This window comes from Peromyscus leucopus, chromosome X (genome assembly GCF_004664715.2).
Source record: "Peromyscus leucopus breed LL Stock chromosome X, UCI_PerLeu_2.1, whole genome shotgun sequence".
In the NCBI taxonomy this organism is placed as follows: domain Eukaryota; kingdom Metazoa; phylum Chordata; class Mammalia; order Rodentia; family Cricetidae; genus Peromyscus; species Peromyscus leucopus.
Genome location: NC_051083.1, coordinates 40,525,150 through 40,540,795, shown reverse-complemented (window position 1 = coordinate 40,540,795; position 15,646 = coordinate 40,525,150). Strand labels below are relative to the sequence as shown.

Genomic DNA, 15,646 nt, shown 5'->3' with positions numbered 1-15,646 from the left:
ATTCTTTTCTAAAGAGATTGATTAAATATTAAAGAAGAACAAACAAGAAATTAAAAAAAAAAATAAAATTAAGCCCTGCCAGATTTCTTTAGCATCTTTGATATCACTGTCTCCAGTGAAGCTATCTTCACTCCTTAATTCTCCTTTCCCCGTATTTGCCAGTGCTACCCTCTTAAAATCCAAGCTGCGGCACACCACCATTACCCCACTTAACTTTTCAAGTCATCATTTGTACATAGATGGATTACCCTTTGCTGTATGGGCTTTTTTTCTAATGCTGTCCCAGAATAATTTCACTTGAAAGATCAGGAGGCAACTGACACTTTAGACTCTTGGTTTCTGGAGACAGTATATACAGATGACTTCAAGGAGAAATCCCAGTGAGTGGGACTAGGGTAATTCTGTACCTTAATTTAGCTTGAAGAGTCAACCTATATATTAACCAGTGTTTTTCATAAAAGTTTAAGATAACCTTTTTATTGGTACATATTAATTATATAATAGTGGATTTTATTATAATTTCATATATGTATATAATGCATTTTAGTCATATTAACCCTCCATTATCCTCTTTTGTTCCCCTCCCACTTCCCCAATCCCCTTCTTCTCGATTACTCATTATTCATTCATTCATTCATTCATTCATTTTATTTTCTTGGTTTTTCGAGATTGGGTTTCTCTGTGTAGCTTTGTGTCTTTCCTGGAACTCACTTAGTAGCCCAGGCTGGCCTCGAACTCATAGAGATCCACCTGGCTCTGCCTCCTGAGTGCTGGGATTAAAAGCATGCACCATCACCGCCCGGCTCATTCATTTCTTTCTGTTTTCTTTGTTTGGTGTTTTTGTGAGGAGCTCATAAGACCTGACCCTTCCCTGTATAAAGTTTTTTGAGGAACTTCAACTGATTTCAAAAGATGAAATGATACAGAATGCCCTAAAGAATCAAATGCAGAGAAATGTTGCTCATAGTAAAATGCCAAATAAGTTGTTATAGTTTTGCTATATTTCTCAATACCTGTTTTTAAAAATTTAGGTTGTTTTATCGTCTGTGCATGAGTGTATATGTTCCTTGTGCCTGTGAAAGTCAGAAGAGAGAGTCTGATCTGCAGAAACAAGAGTTAAGGATAGTAGTGAACCACCATGTGGGTTCTGAGTACTGAATGCAGGGCCTCTGTAAGAGCAACAAGTGTTCCTAACCATTGAGCTCTCTCTCCAGCCCATCACTATCATTTTAAGTATCTGAAAAGTTTGGTGACAAATGTGATAGGCTTATATCAGCATTTTATAGATTTATTTTAATAGAGAGCCTTTGCTTTTGAATCACATATTTTAACACCCTATAGAGTATACAGAGTATACTTTGTGAATAATTTGAAATAGAAAATGGTTTATCTGGTGCCGTACAACTAGTTATCAAGTTTCAGTCTAGTATTTATTCTTGATTTCCCCTACGGAACTTCAAGTAAGTTTCTTAATGGGCTGATAGATCATATCTTTTCTCACACACACACACACACACACACACACACACACACACACACACACACACACCCTGCACTCAGCTGCTTAACTACACATTGAGAGCATGACAAGTTACTGGTAACTAGTAGCTTCATGGTTTATACCTGTAAGAAATTGAAGCATTAATTATATACATTGGCTTCTGTGTATGTTGTTTTTTCATCTATAAAACAGAATTTCTGTTTTGCCATATGTACCTTTCTCCCACTATAATTGCAATTTGTGTATTTCCTTTGTTTCTCTTATGCTTTTGTTGTTGGGAATCCATGATCCTTGATTCATGATGTTTATTGGAAATAATTGTGGGCTGCTTTGCCTCAAGGATAATTTGATTAGGGGCACTGCTGTTTGACACCATTCAGGAAAATGTTACATGGTAAAGGGTATTGTACTTGTCACAGAATGCCAATGAAGGGAAGGCAGAGACAGGCAAGCTAATAGCCTGGTATATTAACATCCAGCCTTTGGCATTTTTGCCTGTCATCTTTTGTTGATAAGGCTGTCCTCCTAAAAGATAAGAATGAGTCAATTTGATGAGTTTTATTTGGCAAGGGCAAAAACTTATACCAGATAATGAAGGTCATAGTTAAGTTGATATAGACAGCCCATGCTTTCCAAAATACTGTTTCTGTTCTCTGAGGTTGGGTATCTGTGATCGAGAAAAGAGTTTTGTCGGGAAGCAAGATTAGAATGCATTGAAATGAAATGCTCACACTGACTACATCAGCTGTAATGGAGCTTATCTGATGTAGTGACTCAGCCTCTGTGAATCTGACTGTGTATGTGCTCTGTTTTGTGCAGAGAATCATCATCCAGGACCTGCCAGAAGCCACAAGAAAAAAAAAATGGGGAGGGGTAAGTTTCTCTTCTCTTTTGAAACGATTTAGATTCTCCTAATAGTAATCTAGTGTTCCAGGGAAATTGAAACTAGAAATATGTTTGTAGATACTTATGTTGTGTTTTTTTTTTTTTTTTTTTTTGGTGATAGAAAATTTGATGTGATCCAGCGCTATGCAGAAATAGATCAACATACTTTGTGTTACTCACTGGTTCTTTTATTTCTTCTGATATTTGTTTTTGGTGGTGGTGGTGGTGGTGGTGGTGGTGGTGGTGGTGGTGGTGATAGTAGTGTGTGTGTATGTGTGTGTGGTGTGTGTGTGTGTGTGTGTGTGTGTGTGTGTGTATCTGGCAGTACAGGTAGAAATAGTTCAAATTTGATATTGTATAAATCTTCCCAAATTCCAACTTCTTTATAACTCTTGCCAGAGTTACCCATATGCTTTGATGGTATCTAAGTTTTATATATAGTAACACAAATGGGCTGGATCAGTAATTAAGAGCTCTTAATTTACTTACTGCTCCTTTCAGGATCTAGTTTTGTTTGCCTGTACCAACACCAGGCAACTCACAATTGGCTGTAACACCAATTTCAGGTGTTTCAATACCTGTGGCCTCTGTAGGCATGTGTGTGCATGTTGAACACACAAACTCATTTGGGCACACATACACAAAAATAAATTACTAAATATTTTTTTAAAGAAAATAATAACACAAACAAAAAAGTTGCTTTTATGCAGCCAGTGTTTTTAGTTTCTTTTAAAGTGAAAAAGTCAGCACTAAGAACCATTGCATGAATTCTTTGTGCTTATTTTTGCTTTTACATGAAGTTATTATGGACAGTAGACAATAGAGAAATTTAGGTTCATTTCATTACTAATATGGACCATCCATAACAATGACTTCATAAATAATTCTAATCCATATAAATAATATAAACAACATGCTAAACCGGGTGATGGTGGCACATGCCTTTAATCCCAGCACATGGGAGGCAAAGCCAGGAAGGTGGATCTCCAATTTTGAGGCCAGTGTGGTATACAAAGTGTGTTTCAGGACAGCAAAGGAAACTCTGTCTTGAACCATTCACACACACACACACACACACACACACACACACACACACACACACACACACCAAGAAAAGCAACATGCTATAAAGGGTATTGAGGAAAGATGCTGTGTGGAATACTATGCTATGAAACATATGGATCCAGAGTTTAAAGGCCGAAATTCAAGTTCCATAGCCACTACTTCAGTTAAATCTCAAAGATTCCCTAAATGGGATTTTTTTCATCTCTGAAGTAGAATTAATGCATCCTGTACTTCCAGCCTCAGGAGGATGTGGTTAGCATACTGTGATATAGTAATGTAGTCTGCAAAGATGGGCATATTTCCAGTCTGGAGATTGAAAAACGGAAGTGCTTCACATAATGTTGTTTTTACAAACACAGAAAGCTTGTGAGAGCTGCTTTTTGACTGCAGGTGGTAACCACATTGAAAGCATTCTTATAAATGTCAAAGAGACACCATCCTTTTTTCTTTAAGCTTTACTTAGGTTTGCTTGATTATATTGGTTAATTGCCGATACTTTTAGTGGAAAAAAGAGAATGTTACTATGTGTGCTTATATTTTTCTTTTTTGGTTCTGTATAATGAAATTTTTACTGCATTTGGTAAACATTCTCACAAACATAACTCAGTACAGCATACAACAGGACACAATTGCAAAGATGAGACCAGACTTGTGTGAGAAATTTAAATTGAAGTTAATGTATTTTACTATTCTTTAATAAAGACAAATCAATATTTTGCAAGTATATGAAACTTTTATTAATGGGACATGAAAGATCATAAAGTTTAAATTTTTTAAAGGAGGAGCGGGGACTATGTAGTTCAGTTGTTAGAGTGCTGGATTTAGTCTCGAGCATTGCATGAGCAGTTGGTACATGTTGACACTTCTAGTACTTGGGAAATGAAGGATATGAGACCAAGTATTCAGGACTAACCTTGAACATATAGCTATTCTGACACCAGCCTGTAATTCATGAGACCTCATCACAATAAAATGGGAGGGCAGGTAAAGAAAAGACATGTATATTTAATTTCTTATTTGACTATAATCAGTGTTTATAGTGTTCACTGTGTGTAGTATTGAAATTGCTTTTACTCTTTATGAAGTATTTTATTAGGACTTATAATTTAGGACTCAAGAATTTGTAGTTATTTTTATATCAATAAGTATTTGCAGTACTTTGTAACTCACAGATGTTTCCTCTGACAATTATCTTATTTATCTTGTGTTGTAAGAAAACTCTTATTATAAAATTAAGGTAATATATTTATATATAAACTGAAACTGATTTAGAAAATATCTATAGTGAATAACCTATAAATAGTTTATATATTAGAGAGTGAAAATGCAGAACTAGGTCTTATGTCATCATAAGTTTTCATTTCTTCTGATGAACTCTAAATATCCTAATTATTAGTAATGTGTCAAGTTGATTACATGACAGGAGCCCTCTGTTGCTAAGAAAAGTATGGGGTAATTATTTTTTTTCAGATCCATAAGGATATTCTGATATCATGGGGGTATAGACAGATAATCAAAGTGAAATAGCTCAGTGTCCACTACATTTTTGGTGACAGCAAAATCACACAGCTGTTTCAGATAGCAAAGTGCCACAAATATAATAATCCTGTAACAAACAATGACCCAGGACTGCAGAAATTCAAAGGCCAGCAGCACAGTTGGTCAAAGATCATAGCAGATGTCAAGACATTTCACTTCACAAGCTTTGTTCTGAACATTCCACAAGCAAAGGCCCATAAAAGAAAAGGCTCAGTCAGCACTATTCACATGTCCTATGTGAAAGTTATCCTTTTGGCTAAAGACCTTTTATCTTTATGCCTTTTCTTGAAAAAAGAATATAATGTGTCATGTAACCCATAATTTTATGACATGAAATTATGAGATGCTGGTTCAAAAAAAGAACGATGTATGATTATATGTAAACTTGTAGTAGAAAATTAGCATTTTTACAAAGAAGAGAATGGGAAGACTTTGCCTTTTCAGGTGAAAAAAAGTTTTATTTTTACTATTCTTCCCCTAATTAGTACATTTCTAACAAAATGATTTTTAGACAACACAGTACTCTGAATAATGTCTTTATCCATAAAACAAATTGATTTTACTGTGATTTTTATTATTATCTGTGTTCTGATTCTTTTAAGATATATCTATTCATATGGAAATTTTTTCTGTGTTAGAATTCATCACATCTACAAGTGCTTTTGCAGTATTTGTTACATCTGTTTGTTATTCATGGCTAATTTTCCTGTCTTCACTTTAAGAACAGAGGTGCTCTCTCACCAGGACAGCACAATAGAACCAACCCTGTTAGCACAAGTGTGGGTGAGCAAGCCCCAAAATTGTGAGGATGGGAGAGCTGTCTCCATTACCCATCTACTTTGGGGTGGCATGGGTGGGGGAGAGTTGATGAACTAGCTACAGCATTCAGGAAATGGGCCCTGCCTCTCCCCTAGGCAGTACAGTAGAGCTGCTCAGTGGTTGGAGGTGAGGGTGACCCAGCCCTGATGTTATGAACAAAGGAGAGCTGCCCCCATTACTCACCTGACATGTGGTAGCATGAGCAGAAGAGAGATGCCCTCCCCACCACCTGCAGACCATCAGTGCCTGAGACAGGTGGAGGAGCTGGCCCTGGGCTCATAAGAACAGGAGGGCTGTCCCTACCCCTCGCCAGCTGCAGCACGCGGTAGAATGGCCCCTGTACTTTGTATGGGCAACATAATAGAGCTGGAGTGGGAGAGCCAATCCTGAGGGCATGAAAGCAGGAGAACTGGCCCTACCCTTCACTCATTGCTGCAAGAGGTGAATTAGTTGGGGCAGTGCTGGAGAGCTCTCCCTGGTGGTGAGGACAGGTGAGAACTGGCTGGTGGACCAACCCTACAGCTGCCCATGCCCAGATCCAGGGTTATAACTTGGCCCACCCCAACATTCACCCCATCTATGATCTGCTGGAGCATGTGAAGTGACCTGACCCATAGACCCAAAGCTACAGGATATCCACAACACAGGGCAAAAACAGGATATCCAGGAAGAGTCCCAGTGAGGGCCCAGCATAGATAGTATAAGTAGAAACCAGAGGCCTCAAACCAGACCAATGACTCTTTGCAATGAACACTTGCAAATAAAGATGTATGAACAGAGGAGTTTACAGCATGACTCACTGTCACTCTGCAGCTTCCATGATGAGATGTTTTATATTTTTTTCCATTTTTAAAATTTTTTTCTCTTCAGTTTTGTTTTATTTGTGTGTACGGGCGAAGGGAAGATGCGAAGGGATGGGGAAATGAATGGGTTCAAAATACATGATGTAAAAGACAAATACAATAAATAAAAAGAAAAAAAGAACAGAGGTGCTGAGGAGGCTCATCGTGGTGTTTCAATAACAGTAAGACATAGGTGCCCTATTTACGAAATAGGAAGTATGGCCATGCATCTTTAAACACATGGTTTTGTTTGTTTGTTTGTTTGTTTTGCTTTTCTTTACAGAAACTAACATATCTGGAATAGCAAGCAGGTATTATTTGGCAAGATAAAGAGAAAAAGTGAGAAAGTAGTTTAACTCTTTCTCTTTTTCCTTTTCTGGTATTGAGATTTCAGAGCTCATTTAAACGCTGAGGCAAGAAGCAGAGTTCTAAATTTAAAAGAGTGTTTTAGACCTATAAAATCTGAGTCTGAAAAGTCACTTCTTACCTTCATGTTCCATACATAATGGTAGCATGCCCTTGCTGTTCAGCTGTGAATGAACAAAGAGCAGTGCTCTCAATGGTGGCATTCCTTGGGCCAGACAAGATGGCACAAGCCTATACACCAGGCCCTCAGAAGGTAAAGAGAAAAAGATGAACTCAAAGTCAACTTCACAGTTGAAGACCAGCTTGCCCTATGTGAAAACCTGTTCAAAAAACAAAACAAAACAAAACAAAACAAATGACAAAAACAAACCAAAAAAAAAAAAAACCCTTCCATGATGATAGTAATAATATGGTGATTAAGAACTCCTGAAAGAGATTAAAAAACTAAAAAGAAAGAACCCCTATATAAAAATTTCAAAAAATATTTTAATTAAAAGAATAAATGATTTAGAAAATGAGCTTTGCGATTTCACATTTCATAACTCATAGGCTCTTTGTGATCTCTGCTGTTGTTAAAGGCTTATTATTCCCAACTGTAGAAGGAACAGTTTGATAAAAATGAAACAAACACAAAACAATTAATGTATTCTGTTCTCTTTTTGGTTGTGAGCTTTTAAGGGCTGAGTCATCTTTCCAGCCAGTATTCTGATCCCTTAAGGGATATAGTGTAAAATCCTTAAACTCAGAAAAAAATACTTAAAAAAATAACAAGACAAAATAAGCAAACAAACACTGGTAGTCCTGCATAGACTAGTGATCTATCCTCATACAAAGTCTTGATACATTGGAAACATGGTTGAGTTCTTTGAGGTAAAAAGGACAATAATATGAATTAAGCCAAGAGTTATGCAGCATGACAATATGAGGAAAGATGGCTTACTACGGACACAGCACATCTCAAATCTTTGCATTCTGAATGTCAACTTTGGCATAAAGCTCCATATTTTTCAAACAAGGAATGAGTCTTCAATTGACAAGTTGTAAATTGACAGTCTCTTAACATATGGCCTAATGTTATTTGGAAGCTCTTTGATTTGTATAGTTCAAGTAATGACATTTATTTAATGTCAATTAATTATTTCATTTTCTTGCCTTTATTAGATCTTAGAGTCTCTGTATTATGGTGACATTTGTGTTGCTGCAGTTTAGATGATGTCACTAGTTTATTGTAAGCACTTATCTTCCTAATTTTATAACAGTAATACAAATCTACTTGGGTTTGACAGCTACCATTATTTACTCCTGGCAAGTGTTTTCCACTAGAAAAAAATGGGCTGTTTAATGGACATGCTAGCTCTTAAAACCCACTAAAGTGACCTTTTGTCATTGATGTAGTCTCTTTTTTGCCTTTTATATAGATTTGAGAATATAACACTCAGTTCATAAGTTGAGTTTTTAAATTTTTTATTTAAATTTGTTTTTAGACAACTTTACACATGTACACAATGCATAGTGTCCACTTTAAACTCCCACCTCCTCACCACCTCTGTTAATTCTTACCCTCCCTACAAATCTCTCTCTCATGTTTATATCTATTCATTTTGTTTTATGACTAACTTAGTTAGGGTTTCTATTGCTGTGAAGAGATACCATGACCATGGCAACTCTTATAAATGGAAATATTTAATGTGGTGGCTTGCTTACAGTTCACAGGTTTAGTATATTATCATGGTGGGAAGCAGGGCAACATGCAGGCAGACATGGTCCTGGAGCTGAGAGTCCTTAACATCTTTATCCAAAGGCAACAGGAAGAGAACTGAGACACTGGGTGTGGCTTGAGCATATATGAGAACTTAAAGCCCGCCTCTACAGGGACACACTTCCTCAAAAAAGACCATACCTACTCCAACAAAGCCATACCTCATAATAGTGCTGCTCCCTTTGGGGACCATTTTCTTTGAAACTACCACAGTGACTCACTGAGATTAACCAGGGCGTCTGTATGATCATGGGTTTGGAGCGAATGGCTGGAGGTTGGTGGGCTCAGCAATAGGTATACAATCTAAGACAGTGCCTTTTCCTTTCTTAGAACCTGTCAATAAACCAATAGTTCAGAGGGTAAAGTGAAGGGCTCCCTGATTCTCCTTCCCTTTTCCTTCACAGATTATTTATACCCTGATCTTTGACTGATTGCAAAGGTAGTGTCAAGTCCAGAGAATGGTATTTCACAGCCCCACACCATCTATTCTGGCTTTTACATACTTCCTAATACCCTCTTGCACAGTATTTTCTTAGCCTTAGAAAGGGTTGTTTAGGACTGGGCCTACAACCATTGTTTATTCTGTACATTTTGGGTAGCCATGAGGCTCTGCATTCACCACCTTTCATTGTCAGAGGAGGCTATTCTGATTAAGGTTAGGAGTATCTTTTGTCTGTGAGTATAAGCATAGCTATTTATCAAAATATGTGTTTTTAATGATTTCTTAATCTCAAAATAATTGACCTTTTAAAATTGAGTCCAAAGTGACATAAGTGTGGCCATTTTATTTTTTTATCTTTATGTTTGGTTTTTCAAGACAGGGTTTCTCTGTGTAGTTTTGGTGCCTGTTCTGAATCTCCCTCTGTAGACCAGGCTGGCCTCGAACTCACAGAAATCTACCTGACTCTGCTTCCCAAGTGCTGGGATTAAAGGCATTCGCCACTGCTGCCTGGCCAAGCATAGTCATTTCAAAGTATGTAGGTGCGGGGTGTTTACCCATCAACCCCCACAGTTCCCCAGAGTTTTCTTGAGTGAGAGCAGCAGGAAATATTAGCTAGAAAGATTTAGATTGTGGAGATAAACAAAGTACAGGATAGCCTCGAGAGGCCTGGAACCTATTCCAAAGGGTCCTGACTGTCTCTGCCCCAGGGTATTTATAGAAACACTAAGGTGTGGAGCAAAAGACCTCCTCCCCCAGCACAGCCAAGTGCAGACCATCTCAGACACCTGCACTCACGCCCGTGTTCCTAATCATCCTCTCTATGTAGACCTGCTGGATAAAGCCACTAGGAACCTGAAAATGGGCTCCCACAGGTCCCCCTTTCTTAATATATAAAAATAACTCGTTAAAAGCTCACAGCAATCTCCATAGCTGTTATACCTCCCAGTATGGGAGGAGAGGATGATAAAGATGGCATTTCTTTTTTGGATTGGGTGACTAGAGCAGTCTTAGCTGCATCAAACCCTTTCTAAACCAAAAACTCTTAATGCATTTGCAAACCTAAAGAATGCCTTAGTCCATCATTCCCAGTAACATGATAACATAAATATTGCTATACGTTAGTTACTATTTTCTCAGTCTTACAACTTGAACTCTTTTTTTTTTTTTGCCTTTTTTCCCTTTTTATTTTATTTTACAATACCATTCATTTCTACATAACAGCCACGGATTCCCTTGTTCTCCCCCTTCCTGCCCCCCTCCCCTTCCCCCCAGCCCATCCCCCATTCCCACCTCCTCCAGGGCAAAGCCTCCCTCGAGGACTGAGATAGACCTGGTAGACTCAGTCCAGGCAGGTCCAGTCCTCTCCTCCCAGATTAAGCCAAGCGTCCCTGCATAAGACCCAGGTTTCAAACAGCCAACTCATGCAATGAGCACAGGACCTGGTACCACTGCTTCCCAAACAGATCAAGCCAATCAACTGTCTCACCTATTCAGAGGGCCTGATCCAGTTGGAGGCCCCTCAGCCTTTGGTTCATAGTTTATGTGTTTCCATTCTCTGCTTCTGAAGGTAGGGTCTTTAGTCTGTCTCTATTTTCGGGGTCTGTGTGATTTGTGAACAGATTGAAAAATCAAGCTTCTGCTTTTTTAACAAGGGAGGTTTTTGGCATCTCTAAACTCACATTAAGACAGGTGTACTTCCCTCATCAGGCCTTTTACCTGACCCAGTCCCCCAGGGGGTTGCATTTGTTTGTCCGGGTGCTCAAGGACAGAGTTTATGCCAGAGGCAGTCACCCCTCAGGGCTACACTCCTTCATCTCACCAGGAGTCAGTTGAAACAAAGTTATTTTTCAGAAAGATGCTATCTCTGATAGAAAAGAAAGCTTTACTCCTGGATAGTTTTCTGTTCTGCCCTGGCTGGGCTCTTTCCCCAGGCAGCATTCCTGACTCAGTAGCCCAACTGCAGACACTGTTTTGCTTTACTGCTTTCCCAGAAAGGTCCTTTCTCTTCTAGGAAAGCTTTTCTCAGAGAGATTTCTTTTTGCAGCTGTGGACACTGTGTAGCCCCACCTAACAACCCAGGACTTGCAGGAAAGCGGGCAACTGTGCCGTTCCTGCCACCTTTAGCTTTGTTTGTTCATTAGCAGTTTTCCCCTGGGTCCTGCACCTTGCTGCCTCAGCTCTACACTCCAGGAAGTTATTCACAACTGCAGGAACTCTGGTATCCCCAGAATGTACTCAAACTTGGAGGTACTGGCTAGTTGCTTCTCAGTTGTTGGTTAGAAGTGAGCATACAACACTTAACAGAGTTTAAGCTCATTGCTTCAGGGGATCTTTTTGTTAGGGCAATTGGGAGTACCCTTTCATTCCAACAAGTGCTCACTCAGAAACAAAACCCTTGATGCCTCAGCTCAGCTGTAACTGAAAGGCTTGGCTTTTTTGCTTTTCCCAAGTAAACAGTTTGTTGCCCATTGGACTCTCCCAAGCGTTTCCTCAGGATATTCTGACCTGCTACCTTTTACTAGCTTGAAGAGACAGAGCTTAGAGAGTTTTTTGGGAACTCCATCCCTGCCTCCTTCATTGCAGGGAGGATTTTTCTGGCTCGAAAGACAGACTTAGAGAGGTTTTGCTATTATAAGAGGTTTGTTGTTTTCCCTTAGAGCTAATCTTCAGGTGATTCTAATTTTTCACACTTCTGAGAGAAATTTCTGAAAGGTTTTAGTTTATGTTTTTTTAAGAGAGCTTTTAGTTTGAGAAAGATTAAGGCTTTTTAGAGAGATTTTTTTTCCAATTTTCCCAAGAAAGGCTATTAGTTTAAGAGAAAGATTTTTTTTTCCCCAAAAGAGAAAGACCAACTTTTCCCAAAACTTCTGAACTTTAAACATTTTGGCTTCTTACACTCGCATTTTTGCCTCAGGGAGAAATCACTTTCTCCTGCCTCTTGGACTTAGTATTTCAGCTGTCCCCAGACCAAAAGCTTCCATAGGAAACTTTTTTCTGTCCGATAAACTCAGAGCCTTTTTACTACCCATAAAGCTCAAAGAAAGATTTTTCTTTCCACGTTTGCATTCCTAGCCTCCAAAGTTAGAAAATTAAAGTTGTTCTGTCTAGTTGCCTAACTTATCTTAAATATTTTTTCTACAAGCTCTTACACTTCTAAGTTTTTCCTATAGTATATTACTACACTATACCTTATACTTATTTTTCACAGGTATAAATTAAAGAGATAGAAAATAGAAAACTTGAAAGAGGAGATTTTTGCACTGCAGCATCAGACATCCTTCCAGTCCGTTTTTCCTTTTCTCTTGAGGATAAACCCCCACATATATATATATTCCATTATAACACTGGACATATCCCTTTTTCCACTGGCAGGATCTAACTCAACATTATCACCAAAAACTCTGTATAAAACTATTATTTTCCTTTGTCTTTAGTTCCTACTTTTTTTTCTTTAGACTCTATTCCTTTGTCTTTAGTCCCTGTTCATTTGTCTTTAGAACCTGTTCATGGCACCATTCTGTGGGGTGTTTACCCACCAACTTCACATTTAGTTCTGCCAACAATTTCTAAACCACTTTCATCAGTCATAAAGAAGATCCCATACCCAGTAATCTGTAACTGTATATTTTCTCCACCTTAAAGACCCTGGAAATTTCTATTCTGCCTTCTGTTTCTACAAATTCAACTAGTCTAGATATTTCATATAAATGGAATCATGTGGTATGTTACTTGAGTTCCCTAATGATATATACTGTAGAACAGTGGTTCTCAACCAGTGGATCATGACTCCTTTAAGGTCAAAAAACCCTTTCACAAGGGTCACATATCAGATATCCTACATATCAGATATTTACATTATGATTCACAGCAGTAACAAAATTACAGTTATGAAGTAGCAACAAAAATAATTTTGTGGTTGGGGGTCATCACAACATGAAGAACTGTATTAAAGGGTCACAGCATTAGAAAGGTTGAGAATCACTGCTACAGTAGTATTGTTTTATAGGTCCATTTGATATCTATATACTTGACTTTGGTGAGGTATTTGTTAAGGTCTTTGGCACATTTGTTAATCCATCTGTTTGGTATTTTATTCTTGAGTTTTAAGAGTTGTTTATCCATGTAATGAAATGATTTTTTCTTTTGGAATTTTTGACTCAAGGACTGAGTATGTAGCCAGGGCTAACCTTGAACTTGCGGTCCTCGTGCTTTTGCTTTGTGTAATGGTCTTTTATCACATATAATTTGTAAAATTGTTACCCAGCCTGCGGTTTGTCTTTCATCCTTATGATATGATTATGTTTCTTATGAGTCAAAGAGAGAGAAGCAGATGGTTCTAGAGACTGAGGCAAATTCTAACCCTATAATCAAATGTCTATGTTTTTGGTTTAGTCACTTAGCTTGTACATTTCCATTTCCTAGTCAGTTAAATAAAAGGATTGAGATGGATCAGTGGTTTCTCTTACACTCAGTGAAGCATTAAGTTTTCTAAAGGTGCCCCTGAGGGAAGGGAGAAAAGGAAGGGCTTCAGACAGAATAACTCCATTTTAGAAATTTTTTTTTGTCTTTTTTCTTCCGATAGCTTTGATTTGAAGAGGATTCCTTGACTAGTTAACTTTAGGATACCACCATTTGATTAAATGAATCTCAAAAAATGCTTTTCACATTTTAGATCCTGTGTTTTGTAAACACTAATTTGCACCTACTGAAGTTATTTCAGTGTGCAAACAGAAAAAAAAATCCACAATTTTGGTGATCAATTTGGCTTTAATGATTATTAGGTTGTTTCTTAGTAAATATTTGTAGTATCTGCTTGTTAAAGGCTTATAGGATATAGGCCTCTCTGCTATCTACTAACCTGGTGTCAGCTAAGGTCTTAGACCATATTTTGCTACATGAAGACTTTTATCAGTAAGAAGGCACATATGCAGACTGGAAAGGGGGCTTAGCGGTTAAGAGCACTGGCTCATCTTTCAGAGTGGTTTGAGTCCCAGCACCTACATGGTGGCTCATGACCTGTAATTCTAGTTCCAGGGGATCTGACATTTTCTTCTGGTGTCTTTGGGCATCAGACATACATGTGGTGCACAGACATACATGCAGGCAAGAATATCTATACACATAAAGTAAAAATTAATCTTTTGGCATATACTTGTTATATGTCCTACTCTTTAAACTCCCTGAAATCTCATTTTTTTTACCCTTTCAGATAATATCACAATGTCTTAGATGAAAAATTCTTCTGTGACATATGACATATTTCTAGCAATGGTATTCCTCTAAACTCTCTAGTTAGTTAAAAGTGACCAGCAATACTCAAGTCAGCAGATGCACACAGGGCCTTGTAAGCTTACTACTGACCAGCCTTCTTAAGAATACTGTGTTCAAGCTGAACTTCCATGCTATCATTTCTAGAGCAAATTAACATTTAAGAGCTAATTTCACCCCTAAAGTCCCCGAAATCCCAAAAATCCATATTCTAAAAAAAAAACAACAACAACAACAACAAAAAAAAAAACAAGAACACATTTGTTACTGAAACTTCACTTCCCTGATTTGTTTTGTGCTCTATTTGTAGGCTAGAGAGAAGTGTAGCTGAATGTTTTTGTGGTACCTGTGAAATGTGACATTTTGATTGAATGTATTAGGGGTCTGACTAGGACAATTATCCACTTTTAGAGTCTAGACTGCAGCTGTCAAATAGAATACATATTATACTGTCTGTGTTGATGGATAGTAAAGCAATCACTATAGCATAAATCTATGTGTTCAGAACTGTAGCTTAGATTTAATGAGTTATATATGGCTTCCTTTTGCCCCTTACGTAAAGGTAAGTAGTTCTTTTGTTTGGGACAGAAAAATAATCAGTATAGACAAGACCCATAAATCCAAATAGAAGTTTTATTGTGGTAGTGTGTGTAAGCACTAAGACTACTTATATTCTTTGCTGATACAATTGAGACATTAGTTACAGGAGAACTAGCCATCATGGAATAGTCATCCTGTTTTGATGACTCCACTCTATTATGTATTTAATTATGCCAAATTAGACCATTGAACTTTTATATTTGATTTCTTTAGGTAAGCCATTGTCTCTAGTGTAGAAATAACATGTACTAACATACTGTATCTTTAAATCAATTGGTGTAATTGCTAGAAATTTGACAGAATTGATAGTACAGAATTGGTACTATCATCTGCCCTTTCATGAGGAATTGTTTTTGTAAGAGGTTACACATTTTAAAAGTCCTTCAAACGAAAGTCATCAACTATTTACTTTCCTTTGTGGGAGACTCTATTAGACAATTTCTCTGCATCTCATTTTTCTTTATGCAGCATAAAATCACTAGAAAAGAGACATCTGAATATACAACCTAAAATGTAGCTTTTATGAAAACCTTATTGAAGTAGTTAGTGTCACTGCTGAT

At 37.7% G+C, this 15,646-nt stretch overlaps 1 long non-coding RNA gene across 1 annotated transcript in view; it reads left to right on the top strand.

The window, feature by feature from the left end:
* The window catches only part of LOC119086629, a 61,465-nt gene extending 59,111 nt beyond the window's left edge, over positions 1-2,354 (top strand). Inside the window, exon 2 of the long non-coding RNA XR_005089961.1 lies at positions 2,321-2,354. This is a non-coding gene — a long non-coding RNA (uncharacterized LOC119086629). The remainder of the gene's footprint in view (positions 1-2,320) is intronic.
* Positions 2,355-15,646: the final 13,292 nt, after the last annotated feature.